This window comes from Coturnix japonica, chromosome 2 (assembly GCF_001577835.2).
Source record: "Coturnix japonica isolate 7356 chromosome 2, Coturnix japonica 2.1, whole genome shotgun sequence".
Taxonomy (NCBI): Eukaryota; Metazoa; Chordata; class Aves; order Galliformes; family Phasianidae; genus Coturnix; species Coturnix japonica.
The window spans coordinates 98,210,765-98,236,917 of record NC_029517.1 but is presented as its reverse complement, the minus strand read 5'-3'; the positions used below and the strand labels follow the sequence as shown (position 1 = coordinate 98,236,917).

The following is a 26,153-nucleotide window of genomic DNA, read 5'->3' as shown; positions in this document are numbered from 1 at the left end:
GCCTGGGTTGGGTCAGGCTGCTGTGTAACAGAACTGTCACTATGATGGCACAGGGCAGGGGTGGGGCAGGGACAGCCTGGATGAGGCAGGCATCATTCCATACCATGGCACTGCATGGAGGGGTATAGATCTTCGGGGGAGCATAGCTTCTGCTTGGTCGTGCTGCAGGTCAGTTGGTAGGTAGGTATAAGGTCTTGCACAGTGGATTGATCTATCCCCTGCTTTCACGCCACCCCCCTTTTCACCCATTTTGTCTTAGTTTTTATTTCAATCCACACATCCTGTTTTGCTTCTAGCACCCTCCACCATCCCCCCATGGGGGCAGCAAGCAAATGGCTGTGCAGTGCTGAGCTGCTGGAGGGTTACAGCATCTACCTCTCCATGTAGATACAAAGGACAAAAGAACTGCTATTTTTTTTTTTTTCTTGGTGCTGGTGAAGCAGAAATAGGTAGCTCATCAATTCTGAAAATTAGGAAAGGAAACAGATTGAAGCAGAACTTCTTGGATCAAGATACAGGGCTTTCTGGGGAGTGAGCCATTGGGAAGGTGCAGGCAGATAGGAAAGGGAAAAAAAAAAAAAAAGAGTCCAGCAGTTCACAACAACAACAATAATAACAATGTGCTAAGGACTTTAAACACTGAAATCACAAATACCTGAGAGAGTTTAAGTTAATATTTAAAGGCAGCAGAATATAAAAAGCTGATACATATGCAAGCTTCCACAAAGAGTGCACAATGAAGGAACTCAGAGGTCTTGTGGGGGGGAAGGAAGAAGTAGCAGTAGTACTTTGCAAAGCTTTGTTTCTAGCTGCTCAAGCAGGAGACATTTAGGGAATGGGAAACAGACCAGACATGGCTTTTAGGTATAGGGCACAAGACAGGCATCATTCCTCAAGTTAGGAAGGTTGAAAGTAAGTATTTCACAGAATCACAGAATTGTAGGGGTCGGAAGGGACCTCTAGAGATCGAGTCCAACCCCCCTTCCAAAGCAGGCTCCCTACATCACGTCACACAGGTAGGCGCCCATGCTTAAGAGTCCACTCTGACCCAAATCTTCTGATTGCTATTTTCCTTCTTGCTAGAATTAACTAAAGTCCTGCTGGATCTTCAAAGGAAGAGAAGAATTTATTATGTGAGGATCCAGAAATATTTCCTATATAATTACTGATACAGAAGAGTACTTTTTTCTACTCCTTGTAGGCTTTGAAATTCTTTTTTTATTCTTTGAAAACCAGTGAACATCTTCAAATTAGTGAAAATAGAAGGACAAAAATGAAAGCCTGGAATTATCTAGAGAGATCTCACTATATACACTATTTCTGTGCTCGTCTTGATTTTTTAAAAAAAAATCTTTAAAAAAAAACAAACATAAGATCAGATATTTAAATACATGCTCAAGACTATGGTTATTACTTAAACAAGTGAACATGAAGTTACTATTTGGACAGTGTGGTATGGTAGTGTTTCTTGTGCTCATCTTTAAGAATGTTTTTTTCTGAATCTCTGTGTTAACTATTTTAATACTTACAACCTACAGAGCTTAAAATTCTAGAACATTTCTATTTAAAAAGTCAAATCTAAACATTAGTAATTTTATGTGGCCTTATGGTATAAAAATGACAGTGCATACACAGAGCAGAGAGTTGCGGGGGATGAAATTAGGAGAAAATGAGTTAAAAATAAAGTGTATAATTCCAGATCTCATCTACTGATTCTCATTTTTGAAAGCATTCTACCTTACAAAAGATAAAAAGTTGCAATGAGTCATTTCACATAAATTTGTTCCAAAAGAACTTGCTTTTTGAAAAGTAGAAGTAGTGATTTTGATCTTAGGATCTATGAATTACTTTGTGGAAGATATGGTATTTCATTTGCTATAAATAACTTGGATTGTCACTTACTGAAGATTATATTCATCTTGTACAAGAAAAAGTATAATTGATGAGAGATGCAACTGTAATATGACCTGTTATTCCTTGGGAAGGCTACTGAATAATTTCCATAACTAACAGATTAGTTTGGATAGTCTTCTTATTTTATATATTTAACAGCTCTTCCGGAAAAATATCTAGATCTAATGGAGAATCACAGATACACCTTCTATAGATATTACAGTATAGGACCAAATGTGTTCATGACTGCTGTCACAATATGATTAATTCTGTTTATACTAAGAAACACACTAAACTTGGATGATAACAGCAGACTTATGATTAAGCAAAGAGATAGTACGGAGACAACTGCAACAGTCCAACCATCAAATATTATGTACTCTCACTGGAAGTTAGTCTCATCGTAGTAGTATTTGACTATAAATTTTATTAGTTGATGTATTTATGGAACATGAAAAAGGAAGCATTTGATCATGACCTTCATTCTAAATTTATGGACTCAAGAAATCCAATTTGTGTTATCTAATTCTTTAACCCTTAGAGAACTACTCTGATCACTACTGGGAAAAAATTAAAAAAAAAAATCACTATCATAGCTGCTGATTGCATCTACTAGCAAAAAGGATTTTAGGAGTGGCCTCTGAAAAATCCATGCGTTAGTGACAGCAGACAAAACTGCTTTCTTAAATTATTCATCATGATGGCATAGGACACCACTGAATAAATAATTACCTATAACATTACTTGTTTAAAAAAAAAAACAAAACAATTCTTCATTTTAACCACATAATATGTCCTCATCTACAAATAACAAGGAATTATTGAAACAGATGTTAAAATAATACTATTATATCTAGTGGCTTCCCTTGACTTGCAAGGTAGTACTAGCATCCTTGCTTTAAAAATAAACCTGTACATTTACCTTCTCTCTGGGCCTAATGTTTTGTACAGGATCACAGGTTATTTATGTGAAATAGTAGCTAATGGCACATCCTAAGTAACTGATCAGCAGGCATCCTTTTCTAGGATGGACAGTCAAAATAGCTACACAGATCTAATTCAATATTAAGCATCTATCAGTTACCAGTAATAATGAATAAGTCCCAATATACTAAATATCTCACAATTTATGAAAACCTGGGAATTTTTATTAACATTAGTATCTTGTAATAAAGTGCTGAGGGGAGACAGTTAAGAATAAAAATCTTAAGATGGTGACATCGCAATTGATTAGGCTACAGGTATTGTAGGGGGCCTTTAGAATCAAGCCCAACCCTCCTGCCAAAGCAGGTTCCCTATAGCATGCTGCACAGGTAGGCATCCAGCTGGATCTTGAATGTCTCCAGGGAAGGAGAATCCACAACTGCCCTGGGCAGCCTGTTCCAGTACTCCATCAACGTTACTATGAAGGTCTTATGTACATTTGTGCAGAACCTTCTATGCTTCAATTTATGGCTGTTTCCCCTTGTCCTGTTGCCACACACCACTGAAAAGAGTCTACCCTCATCCCTTTGCCTCCTACACCTTAAACACTTATAGATACTGATCAGATCCCCTCTTGGGGATGTTCTTTTCTCAAGGATGAACAGACCCAGGTCACCCAGCCTGTCCTCATAAGAGAGTTGCTCCTGGCCCTTCATCAGTTAATACTTTAGTTAAGTCCAAACTTTACTTCCTTTTTTTACTAGCAAGACACATTTAACTGAAAGTCAGTAGCTCATCTACTTATAGCACAATACAAAAACAGCTGATCTAACAGCTGGTTAAGTCACAGAATTGTAGAGGTTGGAAGGGACCTCTAGAGATCATTGAGTCCAACCCCCCTGCCAAAGCAGGTTCCCTACACCACATCACACATCAATACATAAATCAATACATAAGAGTACCTTGTGCTTGAAATATTCATTGAACCTCAGTTATCTGCCTCCTTCAAAGCAGAACTTCAGTGGAAATCTCTAATCTCAGGCATAATCACCATGGTTTGGAGATTTCTGAGGTAGACCTCCTTAGCACACGGTCTAGGAATCCCAGTGACCTTGCCTTGAAAATAGCCAGCTGTCCTTGTCTTTTTAGACTGATCCTGAAGAACTTCCCAACCAAACAAACAAAAAAAACCAACAACAAAAACCCATACCTTGATTTCACAGATAAGTAACAAAACCTAGCTTATTTTGTAACAGAAACATTGGGTGTTTGTGCTTCTGAAGTAATTTTTACTTATAAATGTTTTATGTAGGAAATTTAGAAAACATAGAAAACACTCAAATATTCCCATGAACAGAAAGCTGAAATAGATCATTCATGAATTTCCAGCTTAATGGAAGCAATGCATAAAGATTCCTATTTACATCAATTAATATACACATAAGCGATAGTGTACAGCTTGCACATAAGCAACATTTTATTTCTGGGTTAAAGCTAGAATTCAGAAAATTCTGACAGTTTAGTATAGATGTTCATTAGCAGTGGTATAACTTAGATGAACAGTTCATGTTTTGTATATATTGTTATCAATACGGAAAACACCTTAAAGATCATCAAATCTAATCACAGCCTAACCATAGTACCCTAATTCTAATAACCCTCTGCTAAATCATATCCCTGAGCACCATATCCAAACAACTCTTAAACACATCCAGGGACGGTATTCCAGTGTTTTAACTACACTTTCCATGAAGAAGTGTTTCCTAACACACAACCTAAACTTACCTAGGTACAACTTGATGCCATTTCCCCTCGTCCTGTCACCAGTGAGAAGAGACCAACCCTGCTCTCACTGTAAGCACCTTTCAGGTATGTGAAAAGAGCAATCAGGTCTCCCCTCAGCCTCCTTCTCCCCAGACTAAACAGCCCCAGCTCCCTCAGCCTCTCCACATAGGGTTAATTTTCCAAGTCCTTCACAAGCCTTGTTGCCCTTCTTTGGACCTTCTCCAGCACCTCATTGTCCTTTCTGTACTGAGGTGCCCAAAACTGAACACAGTACTCAAGGTGAGGCCTCACCAATGCCGAGTACAGGGGCAGGATGACTTCCCTAGTCCTGCTCACCACACCTTTCCTGATACAAGCCAGGACACCATTGGCCCTCTCAGCCACCCGAGCACACTGCTGGCTCATATTCAGCCAACCATTCATCTGCACACCAAGGTCCCCTTCCAGCCACTCCTCCCCAAGCCTGTAGGGTTGCCTGGGGTTGTTATGACCAAAATGCAGGACCCGACACTTGGCCCAACTGCAACTCATACTGTTAACCTTAGCCCATCAACCCAGTCTATCCAGGTCCCTCTGTAGTGCCATTCTCCCTTCAGGCAGATCAACACTCCCTCCCAATTTGGTGTCATCTGCAGACTTACTGAGGGTGTGCTCAGTCCCCTCATCAAGGTCATCAGTGAAGATACATGCCTATTGAATTAGCAAAAACTGTATTTTCTAGTTGTGTGTGTTGCTTTTAAGTAATGTTTAATTACTGTTTTAGTATGCCATTCAAATATGTATTTAGAGGATAGTATAACAAAAATTCTAGAATAACTTACTAAAGTCTTAATGTTTAAGCCTAAACCAATAAATACTAAGTAATATTTATTACACCTATTGTTGCTACTTTATACATAGTAGCTCACGTATACTCTGTACTGTTCAATGTCATCTATAGTATAATCATTAATTTATATTTATGAATAGTGGTCAAAGTTTTCTTTGTATGGCACTATTCTACTTACATGACTTACTAGTACTGGTACTATTTCAACGAAAGTAAATCATAGTTTTGTTGAAAAACATTGCTTTAGCAACCACAAGACTGTGTGTTTGGTTAGGATTTACCTTATAGCTTATAACAGAATTTACACAGGACCAGAAGGCTTTCCTTCACCTTCATCTTAGAGGTCAGTTTAAAGAAGTGCCTGTACAGTAGATACAGAATTGGTACACAGTTTTTTCTTCTACACATGAGTACATGAACATATGGTTTTACACTTCTCATGAGGGCAGTAGTCTTTATTGGACAATCTAGAACTATTACAGAGACTTTCAATCTCTTCTTCTGGCCACATTACATTCTATATAAACGGATATTCACATGGACAAGAGCAGTAAGTCATTTTTATCCATTTGTATTTCCAGCAACTAGGCTACCAAATTATTCTTTCTCCCATGTGTTTTGCCTGACATTCAATTCACAGCAAAATACTTGCCAGAAGAATTAAATCACACCATGCCTTTCTCTTGTTAATGTTCAACTGCTAACTTAACTGACATCTCAGGAAATAAAAAAGCCCACTACAACACTATAACGTGATGGAAAGTACAGCAACAAAAACAAGGAAACAAAGTTTTTGGCTGTAACAAATGAGGACAAGCTCAAATACAGCAACTCTGGATGCAGAGATAAAGGAGAGAGAGAAAAAACAAGCAAGCAAAAAAAAATTCTTACTTTTGGAAGTCCTCAGATATTCAGGGATTCCCAAGTGAAAAATCATTACCTCCACTGCCAAGCCTTAAATGAGGTCTAGGAAGAGGTGGATCCTGGCTCCACAACTTGCAGTCCCTTAGGTGCACTGCATGCACCTGAGCTCCCCTTGATTGGCTCTGCCTTCCCACCAGGTGCTCAATCACTGGTTCAGGCTGTGACTTAGTATTTCTGCTACATCCACACATGAGGAACTAGATTTGTCTTATAAAAAGTGTACTTGGCTTCACAATTTTAAGTCAATTAAAATAAACTGAAAAGTTGTATTATTGAGAAGTCATTAACTACTGACTCTTTAAATCACTATCTTCGTTCTGCTTTAAACTTCAAGATCTGTTTTATATTTATAGAAAGTTTTTGTTTTTTGAATTTATTTTGAAGTATTCAGAACATTTAGTAGCTCAGTGCATATTGATGTAAGCCCCTTCATCCAGAATCATAACTCTACAGGGGCAGCATGGAGAGAAGTAATCTCTGAGACGCTGTACCTACTGACTATAAAGATATTAGTCACATCAAGAAAATTAATGCAAACTTGGAGGAAGATATTCTCCAGGAGATGGCTCAAATAAGAGTAAATGGCCCCTAGCCTTATTCTGTGATCATAATCCCTTTTGCCTGCATTTTTTACATGTAGGATACATTCTTGAGTACTAGTTTGAATATCCTGAGCCACCTCTTGTAGAACTGATGCTAGCTTTCTTCTGAAGAAAGCATTCAGTTTTTACAAATAGTCAAGAGTGTACATTTTCAGGTTTCTACTTTTCAGAGTAGTTTTCAGCTTCATTATGTTATCCAGTTTGTTTCAAGGGGCAGTCAGAATAAGGTATGGACATAGGAATCTTCAGCTCTCAACATGTTGCTGAATAATGAGGAACTTCATATCTCCAAAGTATACATATTAACTTGCTTCTTTTTCTGTTGCTTTACATTACACATCCATCAGTACCACGTGCACTCTACATGGCATGGAATTCTCACACACACAGACAGAAAGGTGAACGATGCCTTCAAAAGACAAAATCTCATTATTGAGATATTTACCTTCTAATTTTATGGCTCCAAAATCTCATTTGACTTTTTATATTTTACGAATGCATACAGCATTTATTTTGGTGTCTTGATGTTTGCCCCTGGTATTGCTTCAGTCTGATTTAGTAGCATAAATACAAGTATTTCAATTTTCATCAGTTCTGCTCCTGTCTGCTTGCACAAAACAAATGAACAAACAAAAAAAACAAAACAAAAACAAACAAAGAAACCAACAGACATTTCTTTTAAGCAAAGAAAAGGATAATAAAAGACAAAAAACCCAGAAAACTTCTGGACTGGAGCTCTACATTCATTCTTGCATACTTTATACATTATATTTCTTATGCAATATGTGTATGACTGTTCTTTATAAATAGAGTTGTCTTTTCATTTATTTCTGGTTCAGTGAAATGCTATATTTGGAAGAAACTAAGTTTTAACAGTGACAAGGTTATTGAATTTCTTGTAAACTGTGAAAGAAAGTCAATAAGGTATAATAAGAGGACAGCAGGTCTGATAATATAACAAATCCTTTAATAAAAACAGAAGAGTGAAGTAATGTAGACACTAGATAAAAAATTCAATATACTTCTGTACAACAAAGTCATCTCTAGTGAATCTATTGCCAGGAAGCACAGGGAAACGCAAGTGAAACCTAACTACAGGGGAAGTATACACTTGGTAGAGGTATAACTGCTTGCCAGTGATATATAAGAATGTAAGGGTAATGTAATCACCAGTATTTTAGCAATACAATTATTAACCCATTCAGGATATTTGGGGTAGAAAATGGTGAGTAAATCTGCAATTTCAGGGATCTTTAGTGACTCAAAACAGGTGGAAACTGCTATTGATAATGAACTTCAGATGAGCTAATTTGTCATTGGTATCAGACTCAAAGGAGTTACTGAAACAAGTTTCATGCAGCTACATTAGAAAATAAGTGATATTAGAAGAGTTCTTCCTTCATCAACTTGAATTAGGAGAGAGATGGAGAGAACATGGGAAATGTCATGAAGCTTTTATTCAGAATAGTAACTGCAAGGAGAAAGCAAAACTGCAAACAAATTCATAGTCAAAAGAATGAACTGATCTAACTTAAAACAACCTGACCTTATCATCAGCAGGCTATGTTGTGTGGGGAATAGTCAAAATTCACCATTCACACTGAGGGTGATAAGTCACCACAAAAATATGTAAATATAGACTTCTTAATGTATATCTTTACATGGACAAAGACTGTTAGTTTATACGTTCTTTGAATACTTATCATTTCTATGCACTAAATTATTTTATAATTTTTTTGCTTTCCAATCTATTTGCAGCACAAACTTTGTCTTTTCACAATGCTGCTTGTGAGTGCTTTACCTTACAGGTAAGTAATAGGTTTAGTTGTAACTGTAATTAACATTAATCTGTGGAAGTGAGCCTGTATATCCCTTGAAAAATATGGTGTACTGAAGAAAACAATAAAACAATTTTTAAAAGTGAAATGATAAATCTTAGCTTTCAAGTGTTTTTTTCAGACATGTAGGTATACAGGGATAATCTTAATTACCAGGATTAAATGTCCTACTGTCATTTTATTTTATTGCTAAAATTAAGTGTCTTAAAATATCTCTTTAATCATATTAGCATGTGGCTACAGCTAAAACATAGCAGTTTAAATGCACAGAAAGTTACCCATTATTAAAGAAAGGAAGTCTCTAATGTTGAACCCAGCTGAGCCCACAGGAAAGATGTTGGGTAAGAGAACTATCTTCTCACAGATTAAAATTTTGTAGAAATTAGTGGATCAAAATGAAGGTAAAACAGAGAGATATAGTTAAACAAGACAGAGATGCGCATCTGTCACAGGGTAGATCTGACCTAAATGGAATGAATTCATGAAAACTGCAAAAGTGTAGTGTAGTAATTCCTTGGCATAATGTTTTCCAGGTACCGAGGTTTACTAACACAGCATCCAGAACCTGTCCTGTACAGTTCCTTTCTCCAGGGCAAAGACATAGTAATTTCCTACAGTATAAGTGTATTAATATTCAGTAATTCACATTAGAAAAATTGTTTCAAATACATATTTACTTGATGGAGGAGATTTATACTGCGCTGTATAGGTTACTCTGATTTCTAGGTTATGAGTCAAGTTAAATAAATTAATCAGATTATGAGCAAAATCAATAAACCAAATGGACTCAGAATGGCTTAATAAATGAAGTATGTGACTGATTAGATACTAACCATTACAGTGACAGTAGGTGACCATTTAGCAACATTTCCATAACTGTATAAGATTTATTATGTCACAACATTTAAATTCTCAAAATTGTTAATGCCAATAATAAACTCCATATTAGACATTATTTTGATGTCTGCTATCATGACAGTAATTCATTTATGAAATCAACTACCTCCTCATAGAGAAATTGCTTCTCCACTTTCTTTGTAAGATCGCATTTTCATCCCACCTAAACTCCTTATAGTAAAAAAGATTTTTATTGAATCAGTAGCTACATGAATTTAGCAGTAAAAAAAAACAAGAGAGGTGGTAGTTTCACATCAGTCTCTTTCATCCCTGTCCTGCAATACTCCTTTTTCCACATGTAGAACTCTTGGTGAACTCCAGTATAAGGAACATAAATTACATGGTATTTTATAAATAGACACATTCAGAAGAATTTGTTAACACATGCATTTACTTATGTGATAGAAGTATTTTAATATTTTTATCATATCCATTAAGAATCCAGTATATTATATTTTTTAAGCTTAATCAATAACTTTTAAAATGAGAACGGTTTAATTTAAAAATATATAAATTTATTTCTATTTTTAAAAGGAAGCTACTGGGCAGTGAACCCAAATAATCTCAACCACTGAAAGAGTAAATGGCCTAAAAGTGCTGTAAGATTAAGAATGCTGCTAATTCTTCCTAGACATTAAACACTAAATCATTAAGATATTTTTTTTCCCCTAATGGAAATAGTGAATTTATAATAGTATTTTCAGCTGGGTTCTGATTTTTCTGTAGTAATTATTATAAATCTGTGAGAGAAACCCTGCTGAAGTAAAACTACACAACATAGACTCCTCTCCATCCATATACCCAGCCAGTGATGACATCATAGAAGGTTACTGGATTAGTCAAGCATGATTTCCCTTTGGTGAATCCATGTTGGCTATTCCTGATAATCTTTTATTCTTCCGACTGCTTGTAGAGGGTATCCAGAACAAGTTGTTCCAACAGCTTTCCAGAGATGGAGGTAAGGCTGACTGGCCTGTAGTTTCCCAAAACCTCCCTCTTGCCCTTTTTGAAGAATGGAGTGACACCGGATATCTTGCAGTCCTCCGGCACATCTATCATTTGCTGAGATCTTTCAAAGATGATAGAGAGCAATTCAGCAGTCACCTCTGCCAGCTCCCTCAGCACACATGGGTGCAACCCATCAGGGTTTTTATGAGTAGGTTTTAACTAGACACTCTCTAACCAGATCCTCTTTGACCAATGGGTTTGTCTTCCTTTACCCTGAATTATTGTTACGTTAAAATAAAGCAAATGTGTAACGGTTTACACTGGGATAATTGAGTTAGGCTGGAGACGTCCTAAAAAGTTCTTAAATAATGCTCTCCTATACTAGTGTATGGATATGTGAGTTAGCAAAGTTATTATTATTTGATTGATAACTAGTTCTCAACCAAGGGAAAAGTAATGGTAGGATACATTATGTCTTTGTGAAACTGCTGTTAAATTTGTTTTATAATGTTTACAGTGTGCTTTCTCCTTCTATTTCATCATCAAACCTTTTCATGAGGTGGTATTTGAAAGATACCATAACATAGTTTGGAGTTTCTATTCCTTGTGACCTGGATACCTTCATATTTTTAACCTTCTCATGCTTTTATGTTCAGTGTTGTATTCCCTTAATATGGCAAAAACATACTTCAGGCATCAGAATTCAGATCCAGATTTTCATCATATTAAAATACCACTCCATTTTGTTATTTATCTGTCTTTTGATTGACATGGATTGTTGGCATTCACTTAGTAACAGACTTGAGCACATGCCAAATGCATATGATAAATTCACTGACTTGGCAGGAATTCCACTGCAGACTGGTTTTGGGATATAATCCAGTGGATTAAACCATTTTGGAGCCCAGTGCCTAAATTTGCCATTACCATCTGTTATTCAGCAATAAATTTACTGGACTGTGAACACGTTCATATTGCATGAATGTTATCAAAACTGTTGTTTTGGAATTTGCATGTGGTACATATCTGAGTCCTTGCATGGCTGAAGCTAGATGGAATCACTTTCATCCTTTGACACAGACAAATAGAAAAATGTTTTCTAATGATATCAACTGTTCCTTTTATACAGGTATGCAGACAACAAATTTAGACAGTCCTTTAGAATATCTCTGGCAAAAGCTCCAATATTTTCTTGAAAGTATCTTGACTTTCCAAGAGAATAGAGACAAGTTTGGCACTTCTTAGGCTAGAGAAAGATGGTGTCACATTAAAATGTACATAGGCCATCAGTCATGAAGAGATCATAATATTTCACTGAGGAGGTGAATCCAATCTGAATTTCTATCTCAGATAAACTCTGCAAAATATCATAAAGTTATCAGAATCTTTGACTGGTGTTTTGGTTGCTTTGTAGCTATTCATTTAAATTCTGAAAAAATACATTAAAATAGTGTATTTTTTCTCCTTATAATACAATTTGATGAACAGTATTTCCTCGTGGAAGATTAATTTACTCTCTGACTACTAATGTTAATATTTCCTGTTTTTCTATTCATTGTGTAAGAATTTGCAGGCTTGACTTGAAGGGATAACTTCAGAGAAATGTTCTCCCTTCGCAGCAAAAATATGGCTATATATCTTCCCTCTCACACCACTTTTTATACTGCTTGGTAAAAAGTACTTTGAAAACATCTAAAATCACCAGCATCATCAGATTGTATAAACCTGTAGTTATTAAAGATTGAATAACATGATCCAATTGGTTTAGTTCTCAGAATCTACTGACAAAATGAATGAGGTTGAATCAATCAGTACTTTGAACCATTGAGAAATCATCTTTAAAATGATTATTGTTTACTAATTTTTAAAACAGAAAATACTGTAGATATGTCAGCTTATGACAGGGAAAAATTCAGGAAAATATTGTTAAATTTATATAATGTCAGGTTCCCTATTTCAACAGTTTACGGACTGGTTTGGCCTGGTTCTGTGACAATGAGGGCAGAGGGATTTCTCAGAATCTGCGCCTCCAGAGATAGGAAAACAGGGGACCCCAAATTATTTGAAAAAAAACAGCAACAATGTGATGAGAAATGAACTAATTTACTAAATAGAGTATAGAAAAAAAAAAAAACAAGATAAGACAGTATAATACAATATAATTAGAACTGGAATTGACCAAATCTGATATAATGAAAAAGTGACTGTCTGAAAAAAGGAGGCCTTACGCTAATGCTGAGATGTAGATGCAACAGTCAAGTTGAGCAGCAGGGAGGATAGCACTGTGTGCCCCGGTGGCACAGTGGTAGGAATGTCGCTTGCAACACTGGAGGTCCGGTTTCGAATCCCCCCTATAGTGCAAGTGGTAGAAGTGCCGCTCTGCTACACAGGAGGCTCGAATCCCAGGAGTTGGACTCTATGATCTCTAAGGTCCCTTCCAACCTGCACAAGATTGTGATATTGTGATACTGTGAAAGTGAGCGCATCAGATGACCCACCAGCGCCTTATATGCATTTCCCCCTGTGCAGGAATGATATCAGCACAGTGAACAGTCTTCTGGGGACCATGGTTTCTTCTCCTTGGTATGAGGAACTGGGGCATTAACACTTTAATTCCCGGTGCACTACATGATGTTATGATGTGGAATACCACTGACCATAAAACCATGACACACTTCCAGGGAGGAACATATTTATCCTAACACAAAGAAGGTCACTAGTATAAAAAATCCAAGATTCCTTTGGGTAACCTTTCCTATTAACTCTTCAGCAACATACTCAGCATTAAAAAAAAAAAAAAAAAAAAAAAAAAGCCAAATTTTGGAAAAAGAATAAAGGTCTTGGTGATGTTACAATGTAAGTATATGTTAATACATTTTCCAGATGGGAAGCATCAGCTGCACACTTATCCTGAAGTCAAACCAATCTTTTTTCTACCAAACATCTCCTGTGATTCTGTTGAACCAAACTGATAGTGACTATGTGCAAGTTTCAACTTGAGAATGAGGGAAAAGCTATAAATAAGTGTGCAGAAATAGTCAAAGCTAAACTGTCCAAAGCACTAAGCATCACCTGCATGAATCTCTGATGCAGGGTGGGAATGGTTACTTCAGATATACTTCAGATGGTTCAGATGTACCATTCTTCATTGCACAGTTTCCGTCTAGAGCAAGAACAGAAAAAACAGAGTATGCAGTTTAGTTCTTGTAAAACATCCCTGAACTGGGTGATTTAGATGCTTAGCTTCACTGATGAACACAGCTTGTTTGCTGCAGACTACACTTGTAAACTATGTTTACAAATACCCAAAAGAGTCAGTAAAGATTGATAACATAAGGCTAAAGACATAAAATAAAGGTGTTGACTTGTGCAAGTCATACATTACCAGAAGCTGTTCTTTAGTAAGCAGTTGGGGAAGAACAAATAACCTTGTTTTTATTTAAGCAGTGATATACTTGCATAGGAACAAAGCAGATGACCCAAGTTCCAAATTTTATTTAATGCAATCTTAAACTTTGAAAAGTTTTGAAGTTGGAATCCTCAAGTCACAGGACTCAGTGAAAGAGTTATCCTCCAGAGTGTAACAGGGAGACAAAAGACACAATATATATTGAAAGCTGGTTTTATTACTGCTGCTGTATGGGTGAGAGACTTTCTGAGAAGTGACTGTCACTTGTGGAAGCAGAGTATATAGGTAATTCATGATGTTGAAGGTGTATGGTCCATTTTCTGTAAAGAAGGAATTTGTAAGTAAAGTCAAAATACAAATTGCCTCTTTCAGAGAAAGTGTGGAGAAAAGCTACTATTAAGAAATCACTACTAAAGGAGGAAAACCTGATGTCTCTCACTAATAAATTCACATTATTACTTAAGAAGAGGCAGATATTTTTTCCAGACAATTCAGACATGTAAATGACTCACTTTTCTCTCTGCAATGAGCATACATAACTCCTTTCTACTACCCCATAATTGTAGTTTTTGCTTATTATGCATACAATTTCCATAAAACTTCACAGGAGATATGCACATGCATCATGGACAGAATAGTTATCTTTAATTCTATGTCTATATATCCTTTTTAAAGAGATGGTTAAACCAAATAGAGGATAAGCTTTGCTAGTTCTGTAGTTTGTTCCATGAATCCCAAATGGAGAATGTGCACAGAAAAAAGGGGAAAATTCACAGAAGGTTTAAGTTGAGATAGTTCAGCATCTTACAAGTCAGGGTGAACTTTTAATAGATTTTGACTATTAACAAAAAAAAAAAAATTCAATTCAAAAATATTTTTTTCTTCAGATTTCAATACTTTCAAAATAGTTTGTCTTCTGCTTTTATTCGAGAGTTTTAATCTTGTGTTTTTTGTCTAACTGCATTTCTTTATGAACATAATAATTAACAACAAATTTTGCACTGCGCCACCAAAACACAAATAGTACACACATTTACAAATTAGGGTGTTTTGCTTCTCACATTTGAATTTCTAGAAATTCTTCCATACTATTTTCCACTGGCATTGCAGCACTCAATTTAAATTGTGTATATGAAAACTATGTTCTTCAACTGTCATCTATTACAGACATTTTAGAAGGTGTTTGCCACTTAAACAACAGAACTTGAAATACATTACTTAGTTAATGCACTTATATGGATTGCTGTTAAGGACTTACAATTTACTAGGACTGATAATACCATGACAAGTTGATTGGCTGTTTATTGTTATATCTCTGATCTCTGTAGCTAAGAAAATGACTGTTTCAACTGCTTTGCCTTAGTAATCCAAGCTATTAATTTGTGATGAGTTAAGGAAGAGCTGTTCAAATGGAAAACTAAATTGGAAATGCTGCATTTTATTTTACTGTGGTGATAATTTATTGTTCTTTCTCATCTAATTGTACAGTAGTCTACGTGCAATAGTTCAGAAGAGTTAGTACATATTCCTGCATGTACTGATCGATACTGCAATTCAGAGGCAAGGCATGGTCACATTAAAGAAAAAAAAAAATCACTATGCATTGCTTTTCTTTATTCTTAAACAATGTTTTACAAAAGCTATAGAGTCAGCTGACTATGTAAGATGTAAGTGTCAATATTAAAAATTATCAGTTCAGAGTTGATGGCTGAAGAAAGTGAAAGCTATATGTTAACACCCTACCTTTACATGTGAAAACTGAGCTTCATGAGTAAGAAAAGCTGTTAATTAGGCATTTATGTTGTACCTCTCCAAAGATTAGAAGGTGATCAGCTTTCTCAAAGATAAAGAATGAGATAAAGACTTGAATGGTGACTTACAGTTTGGTGAAACACTGAAACATATAATGTTACTTACACAAAATCAGGCAATTCCGGTTTAGAGGAAAATCAAAAACTTCAGTATATTTTCTTTGAAAGTTAACAGTTTTGGTCTTGAAGTGCTTTTTGAAAATTGCTTTTTGTTGTCAGCATAAGGAGCCCAATTACAATCAGCAAGAATTTTATTTACACTGTTGTAAATTAGCATTAACAGAGCTGCTCTTGCACACTGCTGAAAGGCCAGAGTAGAAAATGCTAGCTGAATGGTTCTTGTAACTTCACTTGTCCCTGCTGGGTTTCTTTGTACAGGTGGATTAAGGAAGTGAACAGTTTTAGCTCAGGCTTTTAAGTTCACGTATTCATTCTCATGATTACTGATCAACATGAACAAAAGGAAATTAAAATCCAAGTTTACCCTCTAACTTTGTTGAAAGTAGATTTCTTCTGTTCTTCAGTCAAATATTTTAATACAAAAATGGAAGCAGCAGTATGTCCATGGTTGGTTTTGTAGTAATCAAGAGAAGTGTTTCTCTCTGTGAAGGTCCACCAATTTAGGGAAAGATTGAGAACACATTAATTTTAAGCAAAAAACATGATTTTTAAGCCTGAAGAAAATCAGACCAGCTGAGATTATTTATCAAATTTAGAAGAAGGAGTTATTTCAAAACCTCCTGAAGAATACATAAAACATTCTAATTTTTCATGTCTAGCTTCGTGTACTAACAACCATACAGAAAAAGAAGTTGCAATTTTTGATGTTTCCAAGAATGTGATAGAATATATGACAAAGAAAGAGGTGGAACATACAAATTTTATAAAAAAATTGTCTGAAAACTCTTCATTTTTTGAGATTATTCTCTTTTCTCTCGGTGTTGGATTTACTGTAATAAGAATACAGCATTATCCTGTCCTGATGTATATAATAAAAAAAAATCACTACACTTAATTTTACAAAAATGTTCCATATTTTAGGGAAGTAGTAGCACTTTGACTTGTTAAATTAAATACAGAAAAATGAAATGTAAACTACTCTTTAAAAATATTAAATATGTAAACATAAAAAAAAAATTACATAGAGAATTTATGAAGAGTAATTTTTTATTGGCCTGTAGTTGTCCACCTTTAGAGAAGAAATCTAGGAATTGATATAGTAAAGAGAAAAACTGCTTTTTGCAAAAAAAAAAAAAAATATTCCTGAATGAAACATGATAGTTACATAATATTTTTACAAAATTAGGCCACAAACATACTTTTCAAACATTCTATTGAAACATTTTTTTATTTACCACTCAGAAGGTGATATTTACTTTGGTGACAGCCTCCAAACACTTCATTCTCTTAATTCTTCATTCTCCTAAGAAATAATTCATTTTCGGAATATCTAAAACCAAAGCAGTAATTAAAGTCATGTTTTGCAGATTCACTACATTTAGATGCAATAAAAGAAGCCATAAATTGAGCTTTTCAGACATTTAAAATATGGATATCATTTATTGCCTTTTCTCTGTGTCACTGAGAAGGAGAACTCATTACATAAAAATGTACCGTGAAGTCATTAAGATATGTGGTTTTCTAACTATCTGGTGGAAATAATCTGGAATTTGAAGATTTCTGATGCCATTGGTGAAAGCTATGGGTTCCTCTTCTAGTTATGGTTCAATCACCTGTTTAAATCAAATTTCAATTTTTCAATTTTCTCAGGCTTTGTAGTTATCACTGTTTTATATTGTACAGGTAATTAAAAAATAAATTAAATAAATAAATAAATAAATAAATAAAGGGAGGGGGAAAAAAAAGGAAGATGAAGGAAAAGTCTGTCAGGTTATTTTACAGAACTAGATTAGTGATTAGTGGCTTGAATGATGTAATCTTTAGCAGCACTGTTCTGACTTTCAGTAACAGAAAATCCTGCATTGTGTCAAATCTGCAAATACTGATGGAAAAAGAAGTAGTTACTGTGCCAGCAGTCTCCTCTTACTGTTAAAACCATTAGAAATCTGGCACATGTAAAATAAATTGACAATTTACTTGAAGCGTTAGAAATCATCATCCTTAAACAACACCACCCCTCTAAAAAAAGAAACACAAAATCAGAAAACATCATGATCTAATAAAAATTTATTAAGATTAACGTAGGTGTTTCGCAGCAATACTTGGCTGTACTGAAGATAGTAAAACATATGGCAAGAAAGTTAAAATTTTAATGTGATTTTTTTCTACTGTTTCAAGGTAACTCATATAAAATGATTTCATATTTGCAGCAATTTCTTATGTTTCTTTTCAGTTAAGTTCAATAAATAGAAATTAGTAAAAAATAGGCAAAATATTTCCATTTTAAATTAGAAGAAAAACATTATTTGTTTATTTTAATTTCAGTTTAACCTAGTCATGAGTAGTAACTATTTTAGTAGCTTATTTACAATTGAGAAGCAGACGGGAACTATCTTATCTACCTCCTTCCTCTCCTGGTTACTTATTTCCAGGGAAGCCCTGCTAAGCACAGCAAAGAAGCAGAAGATTCAAAAGTCAGAGAGAATAAAACTATGAGAAGCAATGTACAAACAGGGACACAGGAGAGACTTACTGACAATGTCTTTTATTCCTGTTTTATTTCACCTTGTGTTCTCTTTTTTATAAATGTCTTAAAAGTGAACTTTTTAAAAGTATTTCTCAGGCTTCTTTCTGAGCTAATAAAACCTGGCTTTTGTGGGTAACAGCTCCTCTCTCTTAAGTAGCATTTGCTACTTAAAAAATTAAAAAAAAAATAAATAAATGTGTGGGAGGTCTAAACTATTGTAAATGGCTTTTCTGCCAAATGCCATCATAGAATTAAACCATATCCAGAATAAGTGTTTTATGTGCATTTCCTTGTCTCCAGAATTGCAATCCATTTATTCCATTTTAATTATAGAAGGGAAAGGTAGGACAAATTTTAGCTCTTTCTGCCAAAGCTACTTTGATATACATTACCAACCAGACGCAAACAAAAACACACCAAACAAACAAACAAAACAAAAAGCAACCCCCCCACACACACCAGCAAAAAGAGATGGAAATAGGAAAAAAGAGAAGAAAAATAACCTCTTCTCATTATTAAAAATAATTTGTTTAGCTTTTAGTCATTTACATATAAGTAAATAAGACTTTTTCTTCAATATATTAATGGAAATATACTAAAAAGGTCAAATTTAGAATAACATGATTTAAGAAGTCATATACTATAGTCATAAAAGTTTACCTGACTCACCATCTGCATCCATTAAACTGCATACTGGGTGGATATATTACAACCTGGAAGATTTCCAGTGGAGGGAAATGCTGAAAATGAAGACATTAGTCACTGATGCTAAAATTTACTGTTTCACTGATATTTTTTTTATTATTTTTACTTATTTTTTTAAGTTTGTGTGAGAAAGTAAAAGAAAAAAAACAAAAACCTGAGGATTTATATCTGAATTTCCTCTAGAGAGTGTATATTAGAAGATGCAAACAAAAATGTTCACTATAGCAGAATAGTTTCTAATTTACTTTATTATGTTTTATTTCTAGTAAGCCCAGGAGATTAAGGTTTCCTAAGAAAATAGATAAAATTAATTATCAAGGCTTCAATTAACAAATCTATTATTTTAATTAAGTACTAGAAGTTCAGTCAAAATATTCAGTTGACTGATTTCTACAGTTTTTACAGGATCAATTAAAAGAGAGAGTGAAAAGAGAAAAAAACAAAAACAAAACAAACAAAAACCCAACAACTAAGAATATGTGTAAATTTTAGAAGATCAGAATTGCTATTGCTCCTTAGAGGGTACTACTAGGGCTCTTTTAAGCCACTGGTTAAATCTACAGCAACTTCTGAAACTTGTGCCAGAAAGGACAAGCAAACTCCTCATGTAGCTTCATTAAATCAATACAGACATTTGGAAAGATGCTGTAAATACATCACTGTCCACAGATTCAATCAGTGTTAGTACTACTTGCAAACTGTCTGCTCATGGCACCAGCAATGACTGCTTTCTAAAATTAATACTGTCAACAACAGAGACATATAACCAAGGGGTTAGATATACTAGATAAACTAGTAAGAATGAGAGCAAAGCTAGTATAAATCCTTCACTCTGAAAAGATACAGTACAGAGGAGAGGAGATTTGGTATTATACATTTTCTTTCAGTGTAACCAATATTTCTGTATTTTCCTTGCTAAAAAGGTTTTGGTGTCCCTAATGTTCTTTTAGTCACAGAGGATCTAAAGAAGATAAAACTGAACTCAAACCAACATGTAATTAATTTTACTACTAAGGATGTTTACATTTAATACGTTTTGTCCTTATCTATATGAAAAGTACATTTGCCTTTCATTAAAGATTCTAGAAGCATAATGTTTCCTTGGACAAAACACTAAAGATCAAATTTTCATAATCTTCTCTACCAAGGAAGAAATCCGTCTGTGTTTCTAAAAATAATATGGGAATTGAGGCTTAAACATGGTATCACAGTATCACAGTCTCGTGCAGGTTGGAAGGGACCTTAGAGATCATTGAGTCCAACCCCTGGGATTCAAGCTCCTGGGTAGCAGTGGCACTTCTACCACTTGCGCCACAGGGGGGATTCAAACCTGGGCCCTCCGATGTTGCAACGTGACATTCCTACCACTGCGCCACTGGGGCACACACTTGCTAGATGGTAGCATCTAGCAAGATCTCCCACATAATCACAGAATAGCGATGGTTGAAATAGACCTGTAGCATGTAATCTAGTCCAACCCTCTGCTCAAACAGAACCACTTGGAGTATGTAACCCAAGACCAAGTGCAGTCATCTTTTGAAGACCTTCAAAGGGAATACAGCTTCTCTGGATGAGCATTCACTCTCACAGTATAAAAGTGCTTCCTGATGTTGAGACAGTCTCCTGTGCTCTAGTTTGTACCCACTGTTTCTTATTCTGACACTAGGTACCACTTAAAAAAAAACCTCATTCTCTTTGCACCATCTCTACAGGGATTTATGGGTATTGACGTGATCCCCTATGAGCCTTCTCCATGCTCAAATCAGCTTTTCTTCACAGGAGAGGTGTTCCAGTCTGATCATCATCATTGCACTTTTTCCTGTACATACATGTCTCTCGGGGAAGGGGGGGGGCATGCAGGTAGAAGGAGGGAAGAAGGCATTCAGCCTCACCAATGAAGTGCAGAAAGAAGGATCACCTCTCTTCAACTGCTGCCAATGTTTTGCCTAATGCAGCCAAGAATATTTTTAGCCTTGGTAAAATAAAATAAAATAAATAAAATAAAATAAAATAAAATAAAATAAAATAAAATAAAATAAAATAAAATAAAATAAAATAAAATAAAAAAAACAAAAAAACAACAAACAAACACAAATTTTGACACTAAAGTACCAACTTTAAAAAGAAGTATGCAAATATTGACCAATAATCTGTTTCAGAATCAAGAAGTTTGGAAGAGTGTTCTGAATGTGATAGTTGAAAGGAAACTGAGAAAGAAATGCCTTTGCTTTATGCAGAATAATTTTCTTCAGTATGACAGCGTGTGAAGGTCACTGTGACAAAAAGCATTACAGCACAACAATGTAAAACAATGTATAAACTCTGTTACTCTTCTTCATACTATTCCTGAAACAATGCTTTCTTGGTAACTTTACATCCCAGGAAACTGGAAGAAATAATAATGATAATTATATATATATATATATGTATATAAATATTTATATATATTATATACATATATACATGTATGTATGTATGTATGTATGTATTATATATATAAGTATATATATAAGTAAATAAATAAATAGAGGGTATACATATTTGGAGCAGCCTGCACATTAAACAATAAAGGAAATTTTGGGAAATCATCCACATCAGAAACAGTAGCTTGTTACTTCTCAACAAATTAATAGATAAGCTACTTCTAACAGGACATTTTTTTTTATACTTGGCAAGCTATATCAAGTACTTAAAAGTTATTACTGAAGAGCTAGTTGAAAAATTCAAGGACACAAAATCTTCAAAAGCTGTAAGTATAACTGCAGGTAAGGAAGTATGTGAGGTCTTAAAAAATGTATCTGCACTAGATGCCCAGCCAATTTATTTTGCAGAATGCACTTGGCTCCAAATGAAATTTGTCAGTGACAAGGCTGTTAATATTACTCATAGATTAGCATAGTTTATAGTACCACTTGCCCTAGCTAGAAGAGACCCTCAAGGATCAATGAGTCCCACTCCTGGTTCCATACAGGAATACTAAAAATTCAAACATCTAACTTCCCATTCTAGGAAAATACTCTCTTTTTCATTTCTTTTTCCATTCTGTATCTGTAAGAAATTTTACCTGATTTTGCTTATTCTACTGGTGATGTTTACTTTAAATAGTTCTTCTTATCTAGTGTTCCCATCATATTTATGTACAAATATTTTCACTTAGCTTTAATATGTGACAAAAACCGTGTTCACCTATTGAACTCCCAGTTTACAACCAAAATTCATTTTAATTATTCAAAACTACTCTGATTTTGCACCAACTACTAATCTCATCCAATTTATGGTTCTCAATGTTCTTCAGTATGAATGGACAGTATCCATCCATTGTACATCTAAGAAAGATGACAAACTTGAGCAAAGATGAGATAGCTGGCCCTACTAAAATATCTGACTTTAAAGTTCCTCTTTTCATTCTCACCTTCTTGGAATTCTTTTCCTCTTCTTATGGCAATCTGAAAACAAGATTCACATATGAATCAATTATCTTTGGTAGAGCTTTAACCTCTACCACATATCCACTGTAGCAATCTACAGTGTTGTGCAGTATTTGTTAGCCCACATACATTACCAAAAAGTGAGACAGTGACTATTAAACTTTTTTTTTATTTTGAAGAATATTAAAAACAAACACACAAACACTATTTCCCTCTATAAATGTGTGAAATGATTTAGGGTTTGTTTTGTTTTGTTGTTGTTTATTTTTGTTTTGTTTGTGTTTTTGTTTTTTTTGTTGTTGTTTTGTTTGTGTTTTTGTTTTTTGGGTTTTTTTCCTGAAAATTTGAGCCAAAACCTAAAACTGTTTAGAAGAGCTAAAACATGACTGTTTTCAGCGTTATTCATCCAGGTACATATTATTTTATGTAACGATTTTTAATTATACCAAAAATAAGAAAAAAAATAGGATTAAAAGCAGCAAAGAGGATTAGTAGCCCTATATCTATGTATATATACTGTTATTAATTATAAACACTTCATTGAAATAATCGATATGGATGGCATTAATTTCTGTCCTCAGGACATATCAAATTCTTCTACTTTAAAATTTTCATTTCTACCTGTCATATATCTCTGTCATATTTCAGTTACTTATAATCATGCTAGAAATACTTGATACTGTTTGGTTTCCTGTTTAATCATTTTTCATATAAGCTCATTATGTGGAGATCTCATTAGGAAGAACTAATTTTTGAGCAAAAGAAAGTCATAATTCATTAGTAAGTATATTGTTTCTATAGTATAGACTGCAACAACAATATGTAGATGATGTGCATGCTAAAAATGAATGAATGCCTGCACCACCATAAAAACAAATGGTCCTTACAACTAAATAGTTAATGCAGAGAAAATCAGCATGTTATGTAAATGAGATTCACCCTCTAAGCCAATCCAACTGATTACATCTTACTAGTTTTGAATAACATATATCCCACGGTTAGCCTAGCTAGATTTTATTTTTTATAAAGGTAGCAATGTTGTTCGTTTCCTAGAGAGAAGAGTGCTTTCAAAAATGTGGTGTATGTACTCTGTTGAATACACTTTTTGTTAATGGGAGAAGGGATTTTTCTTTATTTTTCTCTTCTTCTACATAAAGACCACTGTATTTTTTCACTGTAGAGAAAGATTTTAAAAATGCATAGCTTAGTGCATTTGTAATGCTAACAGATGCATATCACACTTTTTTTCCTGTTACTAAATATGCACTACATCTAACACATTTAGTCTTCAATCTCTAGATACTTTGCTCCAGATCAACAACATTGAAAAAGTTGTTTAGAGATTTGTTTTAAAGGGAAATCTAAGGTTAGTTTTCAAGAAAAAGAGGTAACAGATAAGGGTAGGGCTTGAAAAGGCTGAAGACTACCAACTGCAAAAAACGGTTATTTCTTTTGCCCCTCAGCTCATGTATTATACTGGAAGACTCTGGTAGAAGTACCACGTGGTATAATGTGGATTGATGCATAAGCCAGGTAAGGACTTGTGAATTAATAGCAAATCGTGTTATCAGCACAGCAACAATGCTACTTTGGCTAACAGAAAATATTGTAATTAGAAATGTGTCTGCTTTCATAATGCATATGTTTTTTACAGATGCATATTTTTTATACTCTGGGTGTGCATTTTTAGTTTGATTTTGTAATCTATACAGCAACTACTGTCATAATCATGTCTGTGACTTCAGCTGAGGCATGAACAGGTGGGACATTCATATTGAACTCTGTAGGGAAAAGCCTTTTTTATTTTTAATGGTCTTCTGGGAAAGCAATTGCAAAAACATGAGAAATATCAAGAGATACTTTATTCTGAAGATAGTTCAGGTTTACAGTGTCATAAACTCTGAGTCCCCATAAGCATTTGCTTAAAGAATGCCTAAAGGGATTCTACTTATCTCTACCTTATAGCTGCAGCTGTCTGATGCATTTAACTTTTATAGAAACTTAACTTTACCTCATTTGTATGCACATATATGTTCATTATGATGTACCTGACATTCTATTTTTTCTTGTGATAATCAAACAGAGAGGTCCGTGAGGAACCATTGCCAAACTGTAATCTCCTTTTTTTGGTCTATAACAGTACCATTTATTTAATGGAGAACCTCAAAGCTGATAAAAATAATAAAATAAAGCAGTTAATGTATATACATTGGGCTTCCCAATATTTCCAGCTATCATACATTTCATAGTAGAAGAAGAAATCTTCAAAGAATATCTTACATGTCACGAGTGTGATAAATATATACTGAAGGATAGTAATGAGCTTTTATTGGTTACTCATTCAGATCATCTCTTGTCAATTAGCAAATCTCTTTGCAGCTGAATCATGTTTTTTATGTTTATAAAGCAGTTAACACAAGTCATTCTCATTCATTAGTTATTTCCAAAAGATAAACAAGAAAGCAGCAAGATTCAAGTGCTTACTTATTCCCCTTCCTTGTCAGATGTGCTGTCTCAGAGTACATGTTCATTAAAAATATTCTGGGGGAAAACATGGGGAAAAAAAATAAAACCAAACAAAATAAACCAGCTCCAGACTTGTTTACTCTTAACAACACAGATTTAGCAAATGTAGCAGATAAACATGAATATTTTGTATTTACCTACCTACACACTGGTTTTTGGCCTTTGTAAAATTATGAGGAAAAAAAAAAACAAACCCATAAATGAAAGGAAACTGGAGTCCTAACCTTGCTATTAAAAGAGGATATGAAGAAGAAAGGAAGACTACTTATGTTTAGTTTGCAGAGACCAACACCTGATAAGGGCAAAAAGATGACAATAAAACAGCAGAACAGCAGAAGGGAATAACTTGAGCTTAGGGACATAAACAAGCTTTACCTTGGAGATAGAAAGATCATCTGAAAAAACTAATTAAAATATAATTCCACCTAGAGAGCATTTTAAGCTTCCTGTCCTATTATTTTGCAAGATTTCTCCCCTTAGATTATTCAAAGTGAGGATGAATTAATGTTACATCAAAGATGCCTGTCATCAGATGATTATAGTTATTTCATTAATAAAAGCTGTGATGCATCATTAGTGATGGCTTTATTACTGGAACTTTGTAAGTAAGTTTGAATTTATTGGAAGGAATTGTAAAGACAGAACAGAAAATATAACTTTTCATTTAGATGGTTTCTGTTTCTTCTACTAGATGGAGAAACATTTAGAAACTAATACGCTGTTGAAAGAGATAGGATGCACCATATTTAACAGATACAAGGTAGTATTTAAATTCAAACAATTGTTCTCTCCTTTTTTCCTTGAGATCCTGAGAAAGGGGACCTCTGCTTGTATGATACTGAGAAAATGTTTGAAGTGGTCTGCTGTCAACTTGCTCTGTTGGATGATATCTCAAGACTCAGAATTCAGTAACATGCTTGACACAGGCAAGTAAACCCACTCTTCACAGCTCACTCTTGAAGATAAACAACTACCATGCTCATAGAA

At 34.5% G+C, this 26,153-nt stretch overlaps 1 long non-coding RNA gene across 1 annotated transcript; it reads left to right on the top strand.

Moving 5' to 3' along the window:
- The first annotated feature begins 87 nt into the window (after window positions 1–87).
- Window positions 88–26,153, top strand: LOC107310158. Its single transcript, XR_001553496.2, has 3 exons — window positions 88–168; window positions 24,104–24,173; window positions 25,972–26,153. It is a non-coding gene; the product is annotated as an uncharacterized LOC107310158 (long non-coding RNA).